This window comes from Delphinus delphis, chromosome 3 (genome assembly GCF_949987515.2).
Source record: "Delphinus delphis chromosome 3, mDelDel1.2, whole genome shotgun sequence".
Classification (NCBI taxonomy): domain Eukaryota; kingdom Metazoa; phylum Chordata; class Mammalia; order Artiodactyla; family Delphinidae; genus Delphinus; species Delphinus delphis.
The window spans coordinates 160,969,539-160,991,418 of record NC_082685.1 but is presented as its reverse complement, the minus strand read 5'-3'; the positions used below and the strand labels follow the sequence as shown (position 1 = coordinate 160,991,418).

Genomic DNA, 21,880 nt, shown 5'->3' with positions numbered 1-21,880 from the left:
AGCGGCCATGGCTCACGGGCCCAGCCGCTCCGCGGCATGTGGGATCCTCCCGGACCGGGGCACGAACCCGTGTTCCCTGCATCGGCAGGCGGACTCTCAACCACTGCGCCACCAGGGAAGCCCTACGTTGCCTTTTTTAAAAAATATTTATTTATTTATTTTTTGCTGCGTTGGGTCTTCATTGCTACACATGGGCTTTCTCTAGCTGCGTCAAGCGGGGGCTACTCTTTCACTGCGGTGCATGGGCTTCTCACTGTGGTGGCTTCTCTTGTTGTGGAAAATGGGCTCTAGGCACGCGGGCTTCAGTAGTTGTGGCATGCAGGCTCAGTAGTTGTGGCTCGTGGACTCTAGGGCACAGGCTCAGTAGTTGTGGCGCATGGGCTTAGTTGCTATGTGGCATGTGGGATCTTCCCGGACCAGGGATCAAACTGGTGTTCCCTACATGGGCAGGTGGATCCTTAACTGCCGTGCCACCAGGGAAGCCCCCTATTGATTTAAAAAAATTTTTTGAGCTAGAGAGAAGGTGGTGGAGTGCAGGCTCCTGCATGTCAAGGTTCTACAGATGGGCTACATTAGCACCTTTCACGGAGGTTGCTTGAGGATTCAACTTGCAAGATAGTGCTTTCGAATTACTTGCCAATGCCTGCTCCATCCATATAGTGGTAGATGTTACAAAGGAGGAGGTTGCTTGAGGATTCAACTTGCAAGATAGTGCTTTCGAATTACTTGCCAATGCCTGCTCCATCCATATAGTGGTAGATGTTACAAAGGAGGGAAAGACAAAGAATGGTCTTCCGTGTTTCCTATTGTTTAATATTTTAACAACCCAAAGGTTTAGAAATGCACTTTGCCTCTGCAGCTTCTCTCTCACTTTGTAATGTAACCCTGCGATGCTCAGTACTGATGAACAAGTCCATTTTCCAACAGTAGCACCTCGCCTTCCCCTTTCCCCCCTGCAGGCCAGACCCTTTGATGACCTGTGAATCTGAGTATGAAAGTGTATGTTGGAAGGGGGTGGTGCTACTGCTGTTGTGTCTGAAACAAGAGTTAAGGTTATGTTTTAGGAAGCAACTTTGTCTATTTCAGTTGACTTCTATGGATTTCACAGTTGAGCAGTAATGAGTCATAATCAGTACTACTTAATTTTCTCAAACCAGAAGGTAGACGCATTTTGTTCTCAAGCCCTCCCGGCTGTCAGTGAAGGGGAGCAAACCTTTCCTTGGGGTTAAGTTGCAAGTCTGTTGCTAACACCTGTTCCTGGGCCTGTCTTGCTCTCCTGAGCACATCTCTTTTTGGGAGCCTCTTCTGCCTGTCCTCTGTGCAGTAGAGGTATAGAGCTTTCCCCAGCTTCATTCTCTACCCTTATGAGTTTAATATAATAATACGATTAGAACATAAAGTATGCAAGAACAAAATGCCATGACAACACACTTATGTAAAGCTTTTATTATGCAGAGATCGGGAAAGTAATATATTTTATTGTAGACTCGAGGATCCTTTCTGATCCTGGGGACTTGTATTACTTTGGAGAGTCTTACACAGGCATAAACCTGTGACTGAATTAATTTTTCTGACTATTTACTCATACTATCATAGATAATTTTGGGGGCAGGGGAAGCACATACTTGTTAAGAAATCTACATGTGCAAGGTCATTCAGGCAGAGGTGTAGTTGAGAACATAAGGATTTAATTATAACGGCACTGGCGGCAGCATCTACCGGTCCCCACGGTAAGAGGTACGTAAGTTATCTAATCCTTCCGACAGTCATGCCAGGGTAGGTCTTGCTATTCTCATTTTATAGTGCTAGACGTTAAAGATGAGAGATGCGAAATGGTTGTCAGGGTCGCATGGCTGGTAGGGGCCAAGTTTGTGTTTTTGTCACTGTCCTTCTTGATTGCATGTTTCTGTCATACTGGCCTTGTCTTAGGTCCTTGAATACGACAGACATACCCACCTGCCTCTGGCCTCTGTTCCTTCTGGCTTCAGTGAACATGCCCTCCCTACACCCCTACCCCTTGGTTAAGTTCTAACCATCATTTAAGTTTTTTCTTAGATGTTAGCAGATAGGCTGTCTTAACCTCTACATTAGCGCCCCTCCCCGCCCCCAGTATGTTCCCTTTATTTCCTGCAATCCCCAGCTTTCTACTGGATTGCATTGGTGGTATGCATTATTTCATGTGTGCCTGCTTTCCTGGACTCTTAGCTCAGTGAGGACAGGAACCGTCTGACACGGTTGCCTAACTTGGCATGTGGCACCTGGTGGGTGTTCAAGACATATTTATTAAATGAATGAATGGATGTTCGTACTTTTGTCCCCCGTGTCCTATGCAACACACACAGAGTAGAAAGAGAGAGAGGTGTTCATCCTTCGAACCATGGGTAACACACTTATAAAAAAAAATTGCACACTAAATCAGTTAAAAAAACGCGTATTTTCAACATCTGTTTTTGTTTACTTCATATATGCTGTATACTGCAAAAGTTCACCAAATTGAAACTTTAAAAAGGATGAAGAAAATCTTAAAACATGGAGTTTCTAAAATATTTTTCTGTATGTTGTAGGATCAACTGGTGTAAGGACCTGCTGTACTTGCAGCGGGGGAGCCGGGCAGGCTCTGTGGGAAAAGGAAGTAACCAATCCAGCTTCAGCACCTGGTGGGATTTGGGACTGAGATCGGATGGGGTCTTGGGACAGATCAGAGCTTGATCTGGAGTGGGAAGTACCAGGCTTCCGCAGGGAGGGGTGAGTGATTGAACAGAAAGGTGAAGCATCTAGATCGTGGCAGAGGGGTGGGGAATAATAAGATTCATCAGAAAGGCTGGGACTTGGCTGGGACTGAGGTCTGAGACCAGTTCAAGGTGTAAGACTTCACCATCCTGAAATGACAGCTTGTTAAGTTCTTGAGAAAGCAGATAACTGCACCGCCCCTTGTCCTTTAGTAAATATTTTCCCTTCCCTCTCTTATCTCTGGGTATAGTAGAAATAAAGTACAATTTATTCTATCACTTTATAAGATCTTGGTTAACTTTTTCTCCCTCTCTACCAGATAAACCTAAAAGATTTACTCTGTCATTATCATTGAAAATGCTGATGAGGTTACTTACTCTACAAAGGATGTAATGACAGCATGATGCCATGGACTGACTACTTTAAGCCCATAGAGCAATACTGGTAGTATCAGAGGTAGAATGAATGGCAGAGGATAAAAAAGTACAATTCAGTGTTGACATTTGGACGAGCTGGGCAGTGGATGTTGGGACCAGGCAGTTGTGACCTTGGAAGCTGGTGGCCAGACCAGTGAATGGGTGAAATGCTGCTTCTTTGGCTAATCTGTGGGTAGGGTGGCAGCTGCCTTGGCATGTTTAACCTTCCATATTGTGAGACTGCCAGTAATGCTGGTAAAAAGCCTGATGCTGGTCAGAGGCGGATAGCGCCTGTGAGGCAGCTTGTAATCTCAGTATCTGTTTGGGGGAAGATTTACCCCACAACTGAGTTAGGGGGAAATAGACTGAGATCTGTATTTAGAGAATCAATATTGAAAAATCACATTTGGTGTAGTGTAGGGAGTGAAATAAGTAGTGAAAATTATTTCTGTTCTAACTATAATATTGCATCTACAAATAAAGGGAAGCACTGTAATGATTGCAGATTGCAATGCAAAATGTATTTAGTCCATTTCATGGAAGCAGATACGGCAGCCTATTAAGAGGAATGTACGAATTGTCATATCAGGTCATTTAACAGAGCTGTGGGGCATTTAAAAGTGCTTTATTTATAAAAAGATCTGAAATGGCTATTTTTTTTTTAAAAAAAGTCTGCTCTCATCTCCAAAGCTAGATTATTTTCAAGGAATGTCTATAATGCAGAATATTGATAAGAAAATATTAGTTTTAGGTTAAAATGCATTATTTTTCTTTTTAAATTATAGTTCATAAAAACTATATAAAAGACAGAAATTTTACTTTGCCCTAAGTTATATATTCCAATAACTTGGAAAATTTTATCTAAGTAAAGTATTAGTGAAGACCTCATTTAAGAATATTTGTTCTTTTTGAGGAAGCTCTGATATATTAAGAAATTAAGGGGAAAATGATATCTCTGAAAAACAAAGCAAAGCCGAGACAAAATATTACCCATTCTCACATGGCATATACAGAATATACTGGAAACCTAGGAAGTGTATTTTGCTACTTGTAAAACATTTCTTTTCAGATAATTTTTTGATACTTTAAAAGTATATTTTAAGCATCTTACAATACAGTCTAATTCATTCATACAAACCAATAAATTCTAGAAATAAAATAGATCAGATCTTTTTTTAAAAGCTGCTGGAAGACCTGGATTTGATTATGACTTCGGGCTGTATTATCTCCAGTAAATGGTGATGTCTCATCTTTGACCCTGGAGTCCCTGGTTTCTAAAGTATAGACCATAAATGTATTTATCTTACAGGCTGGGTTAGTCATTAGGTGAGCTAATTTGGTTTGGTTACATGCTTTGAAAACTGTAAAGAACTGTATAAAACGTAATAGTTTTAGAGATTCAGAGGTGGGATGTTGGCCAGTGATCATTCTGCTAAGTCCAAAGGTGGTTTAATTTATGGAAACTGGAGACCTTCTTAAAAAAGGAAAAGTATTTTTTCTTCCACAGCCAAAATGTGAAAACCACAAATGAAATTTAAGCACTTACGTATACCCATTCTAATCTACAAGCATGTATTTGTGGAATGAGTTCACAGGAAAGTTGTCAAAAGCTTTTGGAGAGGGAAGTAAGCTTTTTGTGGTTTCACTGATGAAGCTAAACATTTTTGAGGAAACATGAAAATTGTAACTGAAGGTTGAACTGACTGACCTGGTCTGTTAGGTAGATCACCTATTTAACAAATTATTTATTTATGGTAGGAACCAAGCTAATTTTATTGAACTGTTAATTTCTCAGAGTTAAAGTCCAAGTGATACGGAATTGTGGTGGTTTGTAGTGCCTTTGGTGAGGCAGTTTAAATAAAGCTTTTTGCCAGAGCATGAAAGGTCCCCAGAAACTAAAAATAAATCTTAAAACGTTTGTGCTTTTTAAATACAGTGACAAAAAGCATTTTATGTAAAAAAAAGTTAGTCTTAATGTAAAAGCTATGTGTTTATTCTTCAGGCCTTAGTCTTGTAATAAACCACTTGCCAAAGCAAAGGTAATGAATTCGTAAGTAGCCGTCTTTCTATTCAGTGCATCAAACAGAGCTGTTGGGTTCAGGGATCCTTAACTTGAATATATGCACTTATTTCTCCTGAGGAATATTTGGCCAAGGTGGTAAACATTATTACTATTTTAGTTACTCTTGTATATACCAAAACTTTGTGTGCTTTTAGGAGAGAAGAAGTAACCGTACTGTATCTATTCAAAGTGACCTCTCCTCCATTCCATAGATACGTTTTTAATAATCAGTTACAGAATAATGTTTTCTGAAGAATGTCTTTGTAACATTTCTGAACACCCTTTCTTTTTTGGTGTCACTTTATTGGGATATAACTGACATAGTGTCAAAATCCCCCATTTAAAGTGTATGGTTCTGTGGCTTTTGAGTATATTCACCAAGTTGTACAGCCATCATTATGGTCAATTTTAGAGCGTCTTCAACACCAGGAAGAAATCCCACAACCTTAACACTTGCTGAGCTACTTTGTTCCTTTATGGATTTGCCTATAAAACAACCTGTTTCATAACTTGAGACAGGTATTCAGAGGGAAGTTTCTAGGCCTCTCTCCGATTGCACCATGTGATAACTTGGTGTGCTAAGCTGCTGAGAGAGGGTTGGAACCCCTGCCTGTCTGCTTGGCGGCATTACGGAGTGATTTTTCCCTCTGACAGCATCCCGGAAGTATTCGCCTTCTGTCCTAACGTGGCTGTGGACACAGTGACTAAGAAGTGCGAGGTGCAGCGGTATTGTCGCGTGGCTGTAGGTGTGGCGGGAAGTCGGGCTGGGAGGAGACGGCTTGCTTGTCGCTTTGAACATCAGAGAATCAGCATTAGTGCAGACGGGCCGGCATGGCACGCTGGAGATGGGTGCGCACACATGGCGCAGACACCTGCTGTTTCCAGCAGTTGTCGGGTGGAAATCGACAGTTGTAGCCTTGACACACATGGAAGTGAACACAGCACAGTTGAAGACATAAAACCCTCTGTGCAGTCACTGAGCTCATGGACCAGCTTGGTGCTTAAAATGTCTGACTGGTGCCTGAACTTAGCAGCTTCATCTCTGTCCCCGTAGACCCTTTGATTGATAGATAATTAGTTGGCCAATAATATTGGTCAGGACTTCATAGCTAGGTATTGAAGAGGGAGACTGTTTCAAAGCTGAGCCCACACCTGCTTGCCTGGGTTTAATTTACAGGTTGCTATGATTTGTAGTAGAATTCATGGCCCAACTATTTTTCTTCTGTCTTAGCATTAATGCTATTTTGTTGGGCAAAATTACCTTAAAATATTACCTTGAATAGTTATTTTATTTTATTTTAGCCACTGTCCCTATTCTGCCTGCCTGTCATCAATTGAACGTGTAGGAGGAGCCATATAAGATACATTCCCCTTTTTATTTTCCATGGCTTTCTTTTTTAACATTTTTTATTTCTTTAATGTTGTATCTATTTTATTTGTTTATTTTTGGCTGCGTTGGGTCTTCGCTGCTGCGTGCGGGTTTTTCTCTAGTTGTGGTGAGTGGGGGCTACTCTTCTTTGCGGTGCGTGGGCTTCTCATTGTGGTGGCTTCTCTTGTTGCAGAACACAGGCTCTAGGCGTGCGGGCTTCAGTAGTTGTGGCTCGCAGGCTCAGTAGTTGTGGCACGTGGGCTCTAGAGCGCAGGCTCAGTAGTTGTGGCGCATGGGCTTAGTTGCTCCACGGCATGTGGGATCTTCCCGGACCAGGGCTCGAACCTGTGTCCCCTGCATTAGCAGGTGGATTCTTAACCACTGCGCCACCAGGGAAGCCCCTTCCGTGGCTTTTAAAGTGATTGTAACATTCAGATGAAGTCAGAGATACAGAGTGATATTTACAGTGAGAAAGTGGAGTTTGGGTCAGATTTCTTGAAATAATGGGCATGTCACAGATTCTAACACGAGGAAAATTAGAAAAACGCTCAGCAATTTTGTTTTTGGAGGGGGTGTGGCAGGTGTTGGAGGTGAACTGACTCCCTGCGTGCTGGGAATGGTTTTCTGTGAGCCAGGAGTTTAGGTGTCGTGAAGAAAAGCACTTCAGTGTTTTGTTTGATGCCCATTTGAACCCTTTCATTAATTCGCTCATTACTTTAAATCATAACGTCAGCGGCAGGGTCTTTCCCTATGGTGTGGTGCGGTAGGCAGTAACCTCTGCATGTTGTGACTTTGGTTCCCAGGGTCAGCGCTCTGTCACCACACGTGGACTCATGTGCACCGCGTCCCGTGACTCCCGTGACTCCTGCAGCCTGCGTGGGGGGCGGGACGGAGGCAGGGCCTGTGGGCACTCTGTCTCTCGTTCAGTTTCTAGATGAGGATCTCCATGTGCATATCATTCAGGACCCTAGTAAAGAGACAGTTCAGTGTTCATCCTTTTAATGTAACTTCTTACACTCTTTTTTCATTTAAATAAATAATTCATGAAATGGTCCTTTAAAAGTTGAAGTCTTGCAATACAATTTTGTAAAGAGCTTGGGAGCACAACTGCAGTGTTTTCTGTTTGGTCTTGAATGGTGTTGCTTAGAGCTGCGGGGTCCTGGGTTTCAAGTCTCTGGTTTAACCTGTGAAGTCAATTAGCCCCTGTAAACCTCAGTTTTCTCATGCAAGACAGGTAGAAAAACAGGCCCTTCGTCAGATTAGGAGATCTGCCAGCTGATGGTATCAATTCAGTGAATGGTGATGCCGAAGATGGTGATAATGATGCTGTTGTTCGCCTGATCTTCATAAGGATGGGAGGAGGTTACACATAACCTGGAATTGTTGGCCATAGACTTGAGATACACAGCGGAATGCCCAGGGTGTTTTGAATAGTCAATAAAGTAAAAAAAAATATTGATAATTCAACTGTTAAACTGCCAGGAATAATTCCAGAATATGTAAATGGTATTCTAACAAATTATGCCTATCCATTTGTTTTTGATGGAAAACCTAATGATTATTTTATAACTCTCTATTCTGATTAGCAGTACAGACCTCCTTGCCCCGTGTCCCCCTGCCCTTCTCAGTGCTTGTGTGAGTGTTCTTCAAAATAAAGCTAGTATTTCTCCTCCTATACTTGGTTGAAATGTACAGGATAAGAATTATATGCAGTGACTCAATCTGCAGGGGCAACCTTCATGGTCTCAAAGTTTGGATCCGTGTTGTCTTTGCTGAAAAGAAAGGCACAAGCACAGCAGTGTGGAAGAAATAGCGTTCATTCCCCCTACTCCCCTTCCCGGTCCCCCCAAATCCCTGGAGAGATGGAGATGTCAAGCAGTGAATCAGCACGTCGCTGACTCATATTCAATGGGCGCTTGACCGGGAATTGATTTCCCTGTTTAATTCTCCCTGACCCCATGAGGTGCCACCCATTTCTCAGATGGGGACTCTGAGGCCCAAGGCCTCCCAGCTGTAGACCTGAATTCTGATCTGGTTGAGCCAACTCTAAAAACCCACATTGTTTCCACCGTTGTCTACCTTCACGTTTCGTTGAGGGGGAGGATAGAGGAACATACATGACCGTGAAATTCCTAATGGAAGTACAGATTTCAGTTCAGCGAATGCCGAGGGGTGGATAGAGAGCTGTGTGGGGTCTAAAAGGGGAGCAGTCCCCCCCCCACCAATCCCTAGGGACGGTCCCTTGAAGTTTGAGACTTTGAGACTCTCCTTAAAAGAAGGATTTTGCGGGGGAGGGGATGGTGATAGGAGCAGAAGGAATATTTTTCTGATTTTGAAGTAATTTACACATAATTGATAAATTTGGGAATACCCCAGAGTTCCATCTTCTAGAACGTTCCCTAGGTTTCCCTGTCTCCATAACCGTTCCTTTCTAAACTCCTTGCCTGGCTTTTCTTCCTTTGAAACCTAAGTTTTGCTATTTTACAGGATTTCGTCTTTAGTCTGTGAGTAACAGGTTTTCAAATAGTAATAATAAAAGTTAATAGGAATCATACAGGTTTCTGGAATAAGGCTTTAGAAACTAAATGAAGCTTGAAGTTTATTTGCATTTATGAATGCAACGTGGTTCCATTGGTTTGTTCTAACATAAATGATTTCTAAAAATGGGGTCAGCTTTTATCTACTAAATGCAATTCAGTAGGGAGATGCTTTCAAATCATGAGCTTCACAGTGGGGATAAATGAAGAAGAAGGGGTTCTTGGTGGCAGGAAGATGAGGAAGGACTGATGTATTTATGTGAAAATCACTGTGAAATTTTAGCTAAGCTGTTATCCTGAGCCCGTTCCCCCCTCCCCTTTTTATATAACAGCAGATTTTCATTCCCCTCACTCTTTCCCTTGCTGTGAACAGTTGCATTTAAGCATTATCAGCATTAAAAACATATTTGGGAGGAAAGCCAAGCCAAGCATCTGTGAAGCAGCCAGACGTTTTTCAAAACCCTTTCAGCTGCAAGCAGTGGGCGTGTGTACCACGTCCTTTGACACAGGAGGCAAGGCAGGCTGCGGGCCTCCTTTGGGGCGGGGTGTGTGGGCTTCTTCTCTAGGCTTTCGGGAGACGGGGAGAGAGAAAGACTACCTGTGTTTCACTGAAGGTGGAAAGTTCTAAGTCATAGAAGACAAGACCCCAGTTATCAATATCTGATAAAATTCTGCAAGTCTACTAACTGGTTTGAATTTTAGAGGATCTTAAACTTGGATTTTTCTCTCTACGCCACCTCCCTCCCCTTTCATATAGTCAAGATGGGATTTCTTCATTAAAGCTGTTGGCAAAATCTATTTTGGATATAATATGATAAAAACTTGAAATTTACATTATTTTCTCCTAAACTGTGAAACAGAAGTTTTTAAGAGTAGTTCTGGGGTCCCTAGAGCTTGAGTGATTAAAGTACTGGTGATAGTGTTTTAGGGAAATAGCAGTGCATTTCATTTCAGTACATTGAAATAAACAAAAATGTCACTTTGATTCTCTTTTTTTTTATTGTTTATCATTGTTAAATCGAGGCTTTTTTTTTTTTCCTACTGAGCTTATTTTTGGTGAAGACTGCTACAACAGTTTGAGGGCTTCATTCAAAGAAGAATATTTTCTAAAGACCTCTCTTTCATATTAACTTAAAAATATAGGCCTTGGGCTTCCCTGGTGGCGCAGTGGTTGAGAGTCCGCCTGCTGATGCAGGGGACATGGGTTCATGCCCTGGTCCGGGAAGATCCCACATGCTGCGGAGCGACTAGGCCTGTGAGCCATGGCCGCTGAGCCTGCGCGTCCGGAGCCTGTGCTCTGCAACGGGAGAGGCCACAACAGTGAGAGGCCCGCGTACCGCCAAAAAAAAAAAAAAAAAAAAAAACAAACATAGGCCTTGTTTTGGGCCAATCTCATATACATTTAATTTATAATTAATGATGTATAATTATCCTTTGAACATCATAAATTTGCCTTATATCATAATAGGGAATTAAATGATACTGATTTAGGGAAACCAGGTAGAAATTATGAAGTAGGCAGATTTTGGGATGTTTTACTAATCATTTAGTATGATTATAAAATCTGTACATAGTAACACAAGTACTCAGCTAGAATGATCTTTATCAGATGCCTTGCGAGCAGTCTGAGAGGGAGTAGGTAGGACCAGCTGTTGGTCCTGACTTTAGACTATGTGCTTTTAAAAAAAAGTTTTTAGAACCTTTTATTTAATTGAAACTCGATTCCTATTATAGGCTGATTTTTATATTGTTGGATATAGAGAACTTTTCAGTTCTAAAACTGATTTTTTAGCGTTCTTTGCATTCTCTTTTATGATTTTAAATAACACAATTTGAAGAGTGCAAAGCAGTAACAACTAAGACATGTATTTGATCATTTTATTTCTTGTTTCTTCTCTTAGCTCAGACACTGTAATTTTATTTGCTTCTACGTTAGCACGTTAGGGTGCGCTCGTTCTATGAGTAGTGAAGCCTCTTGATGCCACATGTGGGACAAATTATATTCCATGCAAGTTTGGAATATTTTTTGTAGCAGTGTAATATATTTGAGCACTATAATTTTCACTAAAAAATTAAATTATAATTATATAATTAAAAGTAAACTACATCATCCCAACAGCCTTCCGAATAACAGCAACCAGCCACAGGCCTTATGGTGCTTAGCATGTGCCAGGCATTGGCCTGAACTCCTGACTTGTGTTACTATGACCCACACTACTGCGCTACAAGGGGGACGTACTGTTTAACAGATGTGGAAACTGAGGTACAGAGAAGTTAAGTGACTTATCCAAGGCCACACAGCTCCCCAGTGGCAAAGCCAGGCTTGGAATCCAAATCGTGCTCTTAACCACCTGTTTATTGTTCTACTCCACATTTTCAGCTGACGGATGGCAAGTTCTTTTCTCCATTACGTTAACATGGCCTTACAACATGAGTGTATGTATCTGTGTATGCAGTAAAGATACAGTAAATCACTATCTTTTCTCATCCTTTGTATCTTACATAGACTGTGTGGTTAACTGAGAACACATAGGAGGCCAATCCTATGTAAATCTGAAGTCTGGTCAATTTTTATGATTAATAATACGATTAAAATTGGTATGGTTTTTCCTTTGGGGAGTCCTCACAAGAGGAAAATAAAGTGTTGTCTGCCAGGCATAGAGGAGTTTCTGATTCTGTATCCACACTCTCTCACAAATGAATATTAGGAGGAAAACCTAATAATGTGGGACCTTTTTATCTACTCTGTGATTGCTCTGTCAGCAAACCCTTAAGTTCTCACCGTCCCCTGCCTTGTGGGAGAATAAACCAGCGATGGCAAACACAGCGCCACCCTCTCCACTTGGGAAGGTGAATTACAGGTGCGCTTTGAGTCACCTCGTCCGTTGAGTTCCAGCCGAGGGGACTTTGAGGACAGACACGCAGGGACGAGCAGGGGGAGTCCCCTCCCTCGGCTGCACCCGCGAGTGCACAGGTGTGGGGTGGACACCGTCTCCCCTCCTCGGGGGGAGGAGCATGGGGCAGGGTGTGCCCAGTGAAGAGACCCGGGCGCTCTGACCCCTGAGCTGTGGCTCGAACTCTCAGGCTTCTCTGCTTCCTGTAGCGTTTGGGCGTTTGCGCTCCTGTCCCTGCCGCGGCCGTCACTCTCCTTTCCTCTTCGTTCACATTTACCCTCATTCCTCAACGTTCAACCCGTGTTTTCTTCTTTAAAAAAAGTTTAACTTTGGGAATTCCCTCGCGGTCCAGGGCTTCCACCACTGGGGGCCCGGGTTCGATCCCTGGTCGGGGAACTAACATCCTGCAAGCCACGCTGTGTGGTCAAAAAAAAAAAAAAAGTTTCACTTTGATTCGAGGCTGTATTCCTCAATGCTAGTAAACTTCCTCCTACCCCCATTAAGTTGTTCTTAGTTTCCAGAGTCCTTGGTTGGTTTTTCTTTATGTTTGTAGCACTTGATTGAAAAGAGTTTCCATGTACCTACTATAATGGCCAGTTTCATTATGGGAATCTCTTGAATTAGAAAATTTTGGGAATGATATAGCACTTCGGATAGAGATGATAATGACAAAACAGTGTCTTATAATAAATGTAATTTCTGGGTTTAAAAAAAACTATTCAGCAGGAGGCTATAAGCCAAACTAGTTTTTTCCCCCCAGCATTTACTTTTCTCATACATTTAGAAGGAAAACATATGTCATGAAAATAATTACGTGCATTAAAAGACCGTATTGACTGTCTTTTGTGTGCTGGCAGGATTTTTTCCCTTATTTGTGTACATTCTTCGTTAGTTTTTATCTTGTGTGATTAGTTTTTGGTATAGGCATGCCAGTAGCCTAGAGCCTCCTAATTCATCAAACAGAGGATATTTCTAAAAAAAAATAGCAAAGGCTTTGTCTGAGCTTCCCATTGCTGTTCCACAAACTAGCTAGTCCCCCATCACCACCTATGTGCAGCAGGGCTGCTCCAGGGAGGGGTGACTCACATCCTGCGCGGGGCCTGCTTGGCTGCACTGCTCACTCACTGCTTGTCAGAGGGGAGTTCATTTAGCATTTTATACTTCAGGTCCATTGGTTAAAATGAAGAAATTAAAACACCATGGAAAAATTTTGAGGCCTTTGGATAGAGCACTTTTAACACAGGGCTTGATGTTTCTTTCATGTAAGTAGATCCTAATACCTTAAAAAATATAACCTATTTTTCATAAGGATGATTATTTTGCATTTGAAGTTGCCAGTTTGGGGAATGCATCCTGAAGTTGTGATTGCCTTTTTAATTGACAGCATTGGGTGTAGAAGTGCGTTAGGATTTCTGTCTTTGGTTCAGCTGTGTCTGCTGTAAGTGGGGCCAGTGCCGTAGAAAAGTCTGAGTTTCGTCTCTGACGTGGGAGAGGACATGGGAATTGATGCTTTCTTTCACGGCTCTCAGAGATGTTTGAGTTTTCACAGTAGAATATGTAGAATACTCACAAGCAACCTATGGCCAACTTTTCTGAATTGGTTATTTGTATTCTAGAATATGCTTTCCTATAGAATTGATACTTAGTGACTAGGCTTTCAGGCCACCTCCTAGAAATCAAACTACCCTGTGATATCGTTGAACTATCGTTTTAAGAATATTAGAAGAATAAGCAGGGACCATTAAAATAGATTTGAAGTTCTGATGGGCCAGTGGGATCGCAGCCACATTGGCTCCTCGCTGAAGCCCATGTAGCAGGAAGCAGCACGCTTGGCGGTGGCCTGGGAGCTCCGTGCTCTGTTCCTTGTCGTCAGCTTAGGGAGTAGCGATTCCTGGTGCACCCTGGCAGGTCACTCAGGAATGGGTCCGGCTCTTATAGCAGGTTGCAGTCACCAGAGCTGGCAGCGCAGAGAGAATGAGGTTCGGGGCGTGTGCGTGCCAGCCTGAAGTTGAGTATTTTAACGTTGAGTGCTACATGTTCAAGATTCCCTGCAGCAGACCCTAAAATATTGACATAAAGTTTGTAAAAGCTAGTGCATCTTTTGGGTCAGTGACAAGGAGCATTTGCTGTGACACAGTGTCTCTAATATAGTTCCTGTGGAACTGTTCTCAGCGTTCACCATTCTCAACTTTTAATATCCACGTGCCATCCTGTGGTCGATCCACTTGTCCATGGTGTTTAAATTTGGTTATTGTGAAAGCTCGTTTGCACCTGTTGAAAATGCTGGCATAATTTCTACATTAGTAAACCCCAGAAATCTGAGCCCTTCTTTTGCTGATGCTTCTTAGTTCAGCTAGAACAGTGGACGGTTTCAAATGGCTCAGTCTTTCTCGGCAACAACGAAGTTTCTGATTCGGGGGAGTGCTTGCAGTCAGTCCCTACACCCCGCCCTCCACTTTTGAATTAAGAAAAGAAGGGCTTAGATTATTTTTGAGGCAGCTGCTAACAAAAATCGTGTTTTCTTAAGAGCTGTGCTTGTCGTTGTGTAATGATGGTGTATGTTGGCCCAGGCTGGGAACAGTTCTACTGGAATGAATGGGCGATGCCTTGGAGTAGAAGAGCTTCCCTGTGTGGATCTGCGGCCTTTGCAACAGACCGTTTCTGCGCCTGGAGCTGATTGTAAGGCCGTCTCCGCCTGTGCACACAGAGGCCATTGAGAAGAACACGTGGGCAAAGGGTGTGCAGGGCTGGGGGTTGCCTGGTGCTCCAGGATCCAGGATGACTGCCGGCCTGTGCTTTTCTTGTCACCACTGCCAGCCAGGGCTTTGACCTCCTGAAGCCCAACTTGCCAGATGATTCCCATTCTAATTAAATGATACAGCCTATGGAATCGGCTCTTTTTTTTTTTTTTTTCCATTGTGGTGGGTGCATGGGCTTCTCATTGCGGTGGCTTCTGTTGTTGCGGAGCATGGGCCCTAGGCGCGCCAGCTCAGTAGTTGTGGCACGTGGGCTCAGTAGTTGTGGCACGTGGGCTCAGTAGTTGTGGCGCATGGGCTTTGTTGCTCCGCGGCATGTGGGATCTTCCCGGACCAGGGATCCAATCCGTGTCCCCTGCATTGGCAGGCGTATTCTTAATCACTGCGCCACCAGGGAAGTCCTTTGCCAGTATTTTTAAATGACAAGTCTGTCCATAAAATCTCATTGCCACTTTAACTGAACTGTCGGGACATGGGATGGAACAAACAGGGATGGGCTGGCTTTGCCTCACGTGCCTCCACCTCTTGCTAGCTTCTCAGGTAGGCCCATAGCTGTCAGTTCTCTTCTGGGTTTTAGGATGGGGATGCTCTGGGTATTAAGGGTCCAGACCAGTTTAACCCAAAATATCACTCTTTCATCCAACTCCAAACTCTCATCTTCCCCAGTTTAGCCCGCCACCTCCTGTTTCTGCAGAGCAGCCAAAGGGAAGGGGCTGTTGGTTTATTCTTCAGCTCTCCTCTCTCCCGTCCCCCCTCCACTCATCCCCAACACTCCCCTCCACGTGACAGCTAGGGACAGGGGAAGGAAAAGGGTGACATCTGTTGGCTGTTACTATCACCTTGATTTTGCGGTACGCGGGCCTCTCACTGTTGTGGCCTCTCCCGTTGCGGAGCACAGGCTCCGGACGCGCAGGCTCAGCGGCCATGGCTCACGGGCCCAGCCGCTCCACGGCATGTGGGATCTTCCCGGACCGGGGCACGAACCCGCATCCCCTGTATCGGCAGGAGGACTCTCAATCACTGCGCCACCAGGGAAGCCTTATCACCTTGATTTTGCCTTTGCATCTGTCTCTCTTTTCGTCAGAGACATTCCCTCCCAGCCTCCGAGAATGTCCCCAAGTGCTGGCGAGGCACACTCCAGGTGACCTTTTGCAGCTCCCTGCCAGAGTCTCCCCTGGAGGTGCACCCTGCTCCGTCCCCCTCTGCTGAGACCCTCACCCCACTCCTGGCCTCTCCTTGGTCCCTCTGCCCACAACAGTAGGATGTGTGTCCCCCCAAACTGAAAGGGGCGGGCTGCAGAGTCTGCTGCCCTCTCTCCTTCCCCCACCTCAGCCTGCTGAGCAGGGGGCTGGCGCCAGGAAACCCCACAGAGATGCGCCTTCGGCCTGGCATCAGAACGCATGGGCTCTTCCCCCTTCTGCCCTTGGCTTCAGGCCTGAGCCAAGTTCATGATAATGGGAAGGTCCTGTTACTGTCACCGTTGGGGATTTGGACTTCGCTGCCGTAATCCCTTGTTTTGATGTATGGGTATAAACCTCAGAATTATAGGGAAGATCAGTCTGAATTATGGAAAAATTTAATAATGTGCAATTTATTTACAAATGTAGTGATACACAGCTTTACATGAACAGTTTTGCTAATTTGTGTATCCCGTTACGGTAAAAAAAAAAAAGTCTTTAAAGGAATTCGTTCTTATAGTTTAACTCAGAAATTGAAGTTACATTGAAGAAATTCTTAATCATTTGAACCTTGTTTTGGAAAGTGCACTAATTTTGTGGTAGGTTTCTTATAGGACACACATGCATACACACACATATGCAGTGTAGATTTGTAATGTAGGAGTTTTCATTGTAGTAATGAAAATGAATCTTGATTTTGTTTGAAGACTTGACAGTCCGTGCTGAGAGAGCATACGAAAGTTCATGAGTTAGACTCTGTAAACTTAGACGTCTTAGTAAAAAAGATGGACTACTTGCCGCCTTTTTGTCTTGCTTGCTTTTAACTTTTGAGTGTGGGAAATTTAAATGCATCTTCTACTTTGTAGTGTATTAGGAAATCATAGGGTTAGAAGTCAGTAATAAGTACATCAAGTTAAGATGATAAAGGAGATTTTGAAGGAATCATGCATTTATGTTATAGCCTCCCCGCCACCCCTTTAATTAGAAAGAACTAGAATGTCCTTCCTTAGGCTTTAGGTAACTGAAATCCTGTGTCATACCCTTTTGTTAAGACAGCTGCTGTTGAAGTGTGTTGAATGTATTTTAGTAGCATTGACGGCCACTTCTAAGTGACATTGAGTAGATCAGGAAAGTAAAATACATTGATTTGAACCATTCATTACTTTGATAGTTAATTTTATGTTAATGGGTAGATTGACTATAGGGGAGATATTGGAGCCAGGGCCCCAGGCAGTGTCCTTGCACCCCGTGCTGTGCTGTAGGGGGCCGACAGAGGAGCCCCAGGTCCTGCCTGAACAGAGGGAGCTTGTGCTGTGCCTCCGCCCCTTGAGGGTGAGCCCCTCATTAGCGCTACCCAGGATGGGTGGCTGCCCGGACCACTGGGCACCTCTCCTCCAGTCTTCTTCATGGTCAGGAACTGCCGTTTTAGGCTCTGATTTGGAACAGATGAGCGTCTTCAGAGCTGACACTGGCTGGACACTATTGGTGCTCAGTACTGTGCTGACTTTTCCTTTAATGCTCTGCGTACGTCTGCACGTGAGAAATTCTTATCCTCATTTGATAGAAGGTAACCCTGGTGCTCTAAGGAGTTTATTAACCTGCAGATGGTACTTCGGGGGTTTGAGTCCAAGCCTGAGTGTTCATCACCTCTGAAGGTGATGATTTCTCCCGCTACTCTGAGCCCCCTGAAAAATCTGCCAAGTGCCTGGCACAGGTGCTGGGCTCAGCACAGGTGAGCAAGACACAGTCCCCAGGTGGGGACTAGACAGGGCGGCCTGGACCTGCTAATAACCTCGAGGTCCGCAGAGGGGCAGGCTGGCTGTAGGTAGTTGACCTGTGTGTTGTTTCTCAGAGGCAGACACGTGGCTTCTCCATTGAAGAAAGCAGTGGGAATGTGTAAGGGAGCCTTGATGGTAAAGCAGATTGGAAGTGGAGAGGATGACAGTTATTTGTGATTTATTGCTATCTGGGCTCTAGAGCCATCCTAAATGCAGGGTGAAAGATGGTGTTGTTCTGAAGCTCATGACGGTCAGACATTGGTTAGACTTTCCTGTTTCCTGCGCCCATCACTTCCAGCTGAAAAGGGAGGGGGTCAGGTGGGCACCCTCCTCATTACTTCGGCTTGAAAAACAGCTGAACTTTCTGGGCTTTAGACGAGGGAGATTACTGAGGAAAATGTGTCCTGTGGTTCAGGCTTCATTTGGCCCTTTGTGTGTTTAATTTGCATGTGTCGAGGTCAGGCAGCTGGACAGACCTCTCGGCACAGATACTTTGTCACCAAGGCCGGAGGGTGAGGTTAGTGCGACCGTAAAGGGCAGGCGTGTTTGCTCACAGGACGCATTTTGTGAGCAGAGTTCTCGGTAACGTCATTCTGAGCTGACTCCTGGCCTGTCCGTTTAACAGAATTGTTTTAAAATGAGCAGAGCGGTTCTGGACCTGGTGACAACCTGCCTGGGGGCTTGTTGGGGGACGTGCACGGACGGGCTTGGCTTTGTGACACCCAGAGCAGCTCCATCTTACGGCGAGAACGCGGAGACCGGGTATAAATCGGTAAATACGCCACTTTGCCCGGGATGGGGAGCTGAAGGCAGTCTGGAATAAGAACAAATGTTTTGCCGATTTCTTACCTAGTTTATTTAAAAAAAACTATTTTTTTCCTTTTCCAATTTTAGGAATTACCCTGTTAAGACACAGTGTGCTTCAGAAGGCACAGAGAAGTGATAAATATGAATTTGTTGGTGAAACTAAGCTGCTTGATTTTTATCATCTTGGGGGCATGTTTTATTTTCGACACAAAGGAGAAAGAAGGGAGATTTTTGCCAACGGAAACCGTAGCCTCCTCTAGCCCAGCTCTGTGTGCTGCTTAAACTAGCGAGCGGTGCTTCTCCCGCAGTTCATCTCTGCACAAAGGGGATGATGTAATCTTTTTCACTGCCGGCCACGTGGCCAGCATGCCGTCACTGTCTTCACGCGGATACCTCTGCGCTGCCCAGACGACTGTGCATTTGAAATGAAATTGCGTTCCTCTCTCAGTGTCTTGCTCCTCTCGCCAAGGCTGGCCTTCACCCGCGTATACATGCGTGTGCCTTCGCGCACCTGGATGGCGTGGGTGACTTTATTGCAGAAAAATGACCAGAGTAGCATGTTGTAGAGAGCGGAGCCGGCTGTGTGCATGCATTTAAGATTGGGGGAGGGGACTGTTGCCATTAGCAACCACTTGCCTGTTTATTAGGAGGGTGAAATGCACAAAGCTCGGGCTTCCCCTTCCTTCCACTGCTTTCTCCTGAGCTCTGACAGCAGCTCACCTGAGCCTGTACAGCCCAGAGGCCGTGCTGCAAGCAGCCTCATGTACATGGAAGCACATCCTTTCCAACTGAACGCATCCTACCACGTGTGCTGCCTTTCGGTTGCCCTTCCTCCGCGGGCGTCACTCCATCCTGTTGATTTAGGGCAGTGACCGCTGCCGTGGACTGCGCCCTTGTTTGTTCAGCTCTGGGTTAAGCAGTTTCCCTGCATGTGCTCATTAGGTTCTGCTAACAACTTCGGAAACACAATTACAGAGGAAACTGCAGCCGGTGGCAGGGGTGGGGAGCTTTGCTGCACAGAAGACAGACAGGCTGGGGGGCACCTTGCATTTCACCTCTGCTTATTTTTTCCCTGAAGGAAAGATTAGGTTCAGAACTTTCCTCCTCACGCCGCCCTGGTGGTTCTCTTGCCAGTTGTGAAGAGTCCGTGGGAGGGTGAGCCCCTGCCCACTGGGGCGTAGTGACCCCAGGACAGCTTTGCTTCTTTGGGCCTGGCATTCTACGTGATGTGATTTTGGTGGTTAGGTGCAGCTGCCTGAAATACTTCAGCAACTATAAGATGTCCTTGATTTGGGGGCCCTCACGCCTCTGGGGACCTTATTGTTAAAGCTGTCTCAGTACTAATTTTGATCAGCATTTATGGGCTGCACATAAGGTAACAACAGAGCACCTTAATCCCAGATTCCGCAAGTGCCTTATTTGGAGAATTTGGAGCCCGAGTAGATGGGAGCTGGAGAGGAGCGCGTGCCCGCCTGCCTGCCACGCACACCGTTTCCCCGTCTGCGTGGCCACTGGCCACCGTGTGGCCTTGCTGCGCCACAGGCTGGGATGACCTGGCTCTCTTCCCCTGGTGGTGCAGCTCAGGACTGGGCAGTGGGGAGCTGGGGTATCCTGTCTTTTTATTTATCGAGCTGATGTTTGCAGAGCACCACTGCCGGGCAGTTTTTGGTGCTTTACGTGCCTCCCCTCACCGAGTCCCCGCAGTGTCCCTGGGAGGTGGGGACTGTCCCTGCGGTGGATGGCTGGGGCCTGGAATCCATCTGCAGAGGGAAGCAGAGGGGTCCGGGGGGTGCCTAATTAATGGACGAAGCAGGTGCCGACAGAAGCCCTGGGATCAGGGAGAGATGATTCGAGAAAAGACTGTGCCTGTTTCTTCTCTAAAATCAGGAGGGAGAGAAGGTAGCAGTAGGGGCATTTGGATGCAGAAGGGAAGAAATGTGAGCTTGTATCTTAAAACCTTGCTCTTCTTGGCGAAATAAGAGGTGACTGCCTGGTGAAAGGGTGCGCCGAGGTCGAGGATTAGAGGAGACCAGGGGTAGGGGTTGGGGGACAGCAGTCATGGCAGCTCAGGTGCCCCAGCGGCTGGCAGCTCATCACCGCTGTATGGTCACCTGGTAAACAGTTTCATTTATGGGGGTGACCAGCCTGTGAGACGACAGTAAAGTCTAATAAGCACGAGATTCTGAAGGAGCCAACCTTCAAGAGCTGTTCTTCCCAAGCTGTTGTGATTTTAGCCTTAACCAGATCCTGCAAAATAAGACATTGAAATAAAAATACCAGTTTGGCTTTGTTTGTACTTACTTACAAAGGAAAGGGTCACGTTCTCACTGTATACTCAGTCGTGTAGTTTCGTGTCTTGTTCGGGATTTCGTGTCATTAAACATTAAGCATCTTCTGTGCAAGGCTCAGTGGGCCGTCCCTCCGATTTCTTGTCTGTCGACAGATCCGATCGCTTTTCCTTCACGATCGCTCTTCCTCCGGCCCTTCCTCACTGTCCATCCCACCGGCCTGACCCAGAGCCTGGCCTCTGTCCACGCCACCCGCCCTCAGGCCCCCCCCCCCTTGACTTAAGCATATGTGCTGCTCTGCACCCGCTGAGGGCCAGGCCTGTCATTGTCCTGCACAGGATGCCAGAGTGGCAGGCGAGCTCCGAGAGGCTGACCTCGCTTCCTCAGGCAGCCTCACCTGCGTCACTGAGGGACGCACGTCTGTTCTTGATGCGGGGCCTGGTCCAAGGGGCACCTGTGCTCTCTGTTGCCACCTCCGGAAGAAGGGACAAAAGATGACAGAAGAGCCCAGGAAACGATTTTTTAAAAATATTTATTTATGGGCTTCCCTGGTGGTGCAGTGGTTGAGAGTCCGCCTGCCGATGCAGGGGACGCGGATTCGTGCCCTGGTCCGGGAAGATCCCACATGCCGCGGAGCGGCTGGGCCCGTGAGCCATGGCCGCTGAGCCTGCGTGTCCGGAGCCTGTGCTCCACAACGGGAGAGGCCACAACAGTGAGAGGCCCGCGTACCACAAAAAAAAAAAAAAAAAAAAAAAAAAAAAAATTATTTATTTATTTGGCTGCTCTGGGTCTTATAGTTGCGGCATGCGGGATCTTTAGTTGCGGCATATGGGATCTTGTTCCCTGACCAGGGATCAAACCCGGGCCCCCTGCAGTGGGAACGCGGAGTCTTAAGCCACTGGACCACCAGGGAAGTACCCCCCAGGAAATGATTAAGCCATTGCTTGAACGTTCCTTAAAACCGACCTTTCCAGATCTGAAGTACGCCCCTTAGACTGGGCTGCCTGTGTGTGAACCCAGCATTTTATTAAAATTTAATAAAACCCAGGTTTTATTTTATTTTGT

At 45.4% G+C, this 21,880-nt stretch overlaps 1 protein-coding gene across 4 annotated transcripts in view; it reads left to right on the top strand.

Moving 5' to 3' along the window:
- The window catches only part of TRIO (trio Rho guanine nucleotide exchange factor), a 372,133-nt gene that overhangs the window by 86,251 nt on the left and 264,002 nt on the right, over positions 1-21,880 (top strand). The window contains exon 1 of one of the 4 annotated variants that reach the window (XM_060009656.1): positions 18,247-18,492. The exons of the other annotated variants lie outside the window; for them this stretch is intronic. The gene's annotated coding sequence lies outside the window, so the exon portion shown is untranslated. Of the gene's footprint in view, positions 1-18,246; positions 18,493-21,880 lie in introns of those variants that run through there. 4 annotated transcript variants of the gene reach the window in all.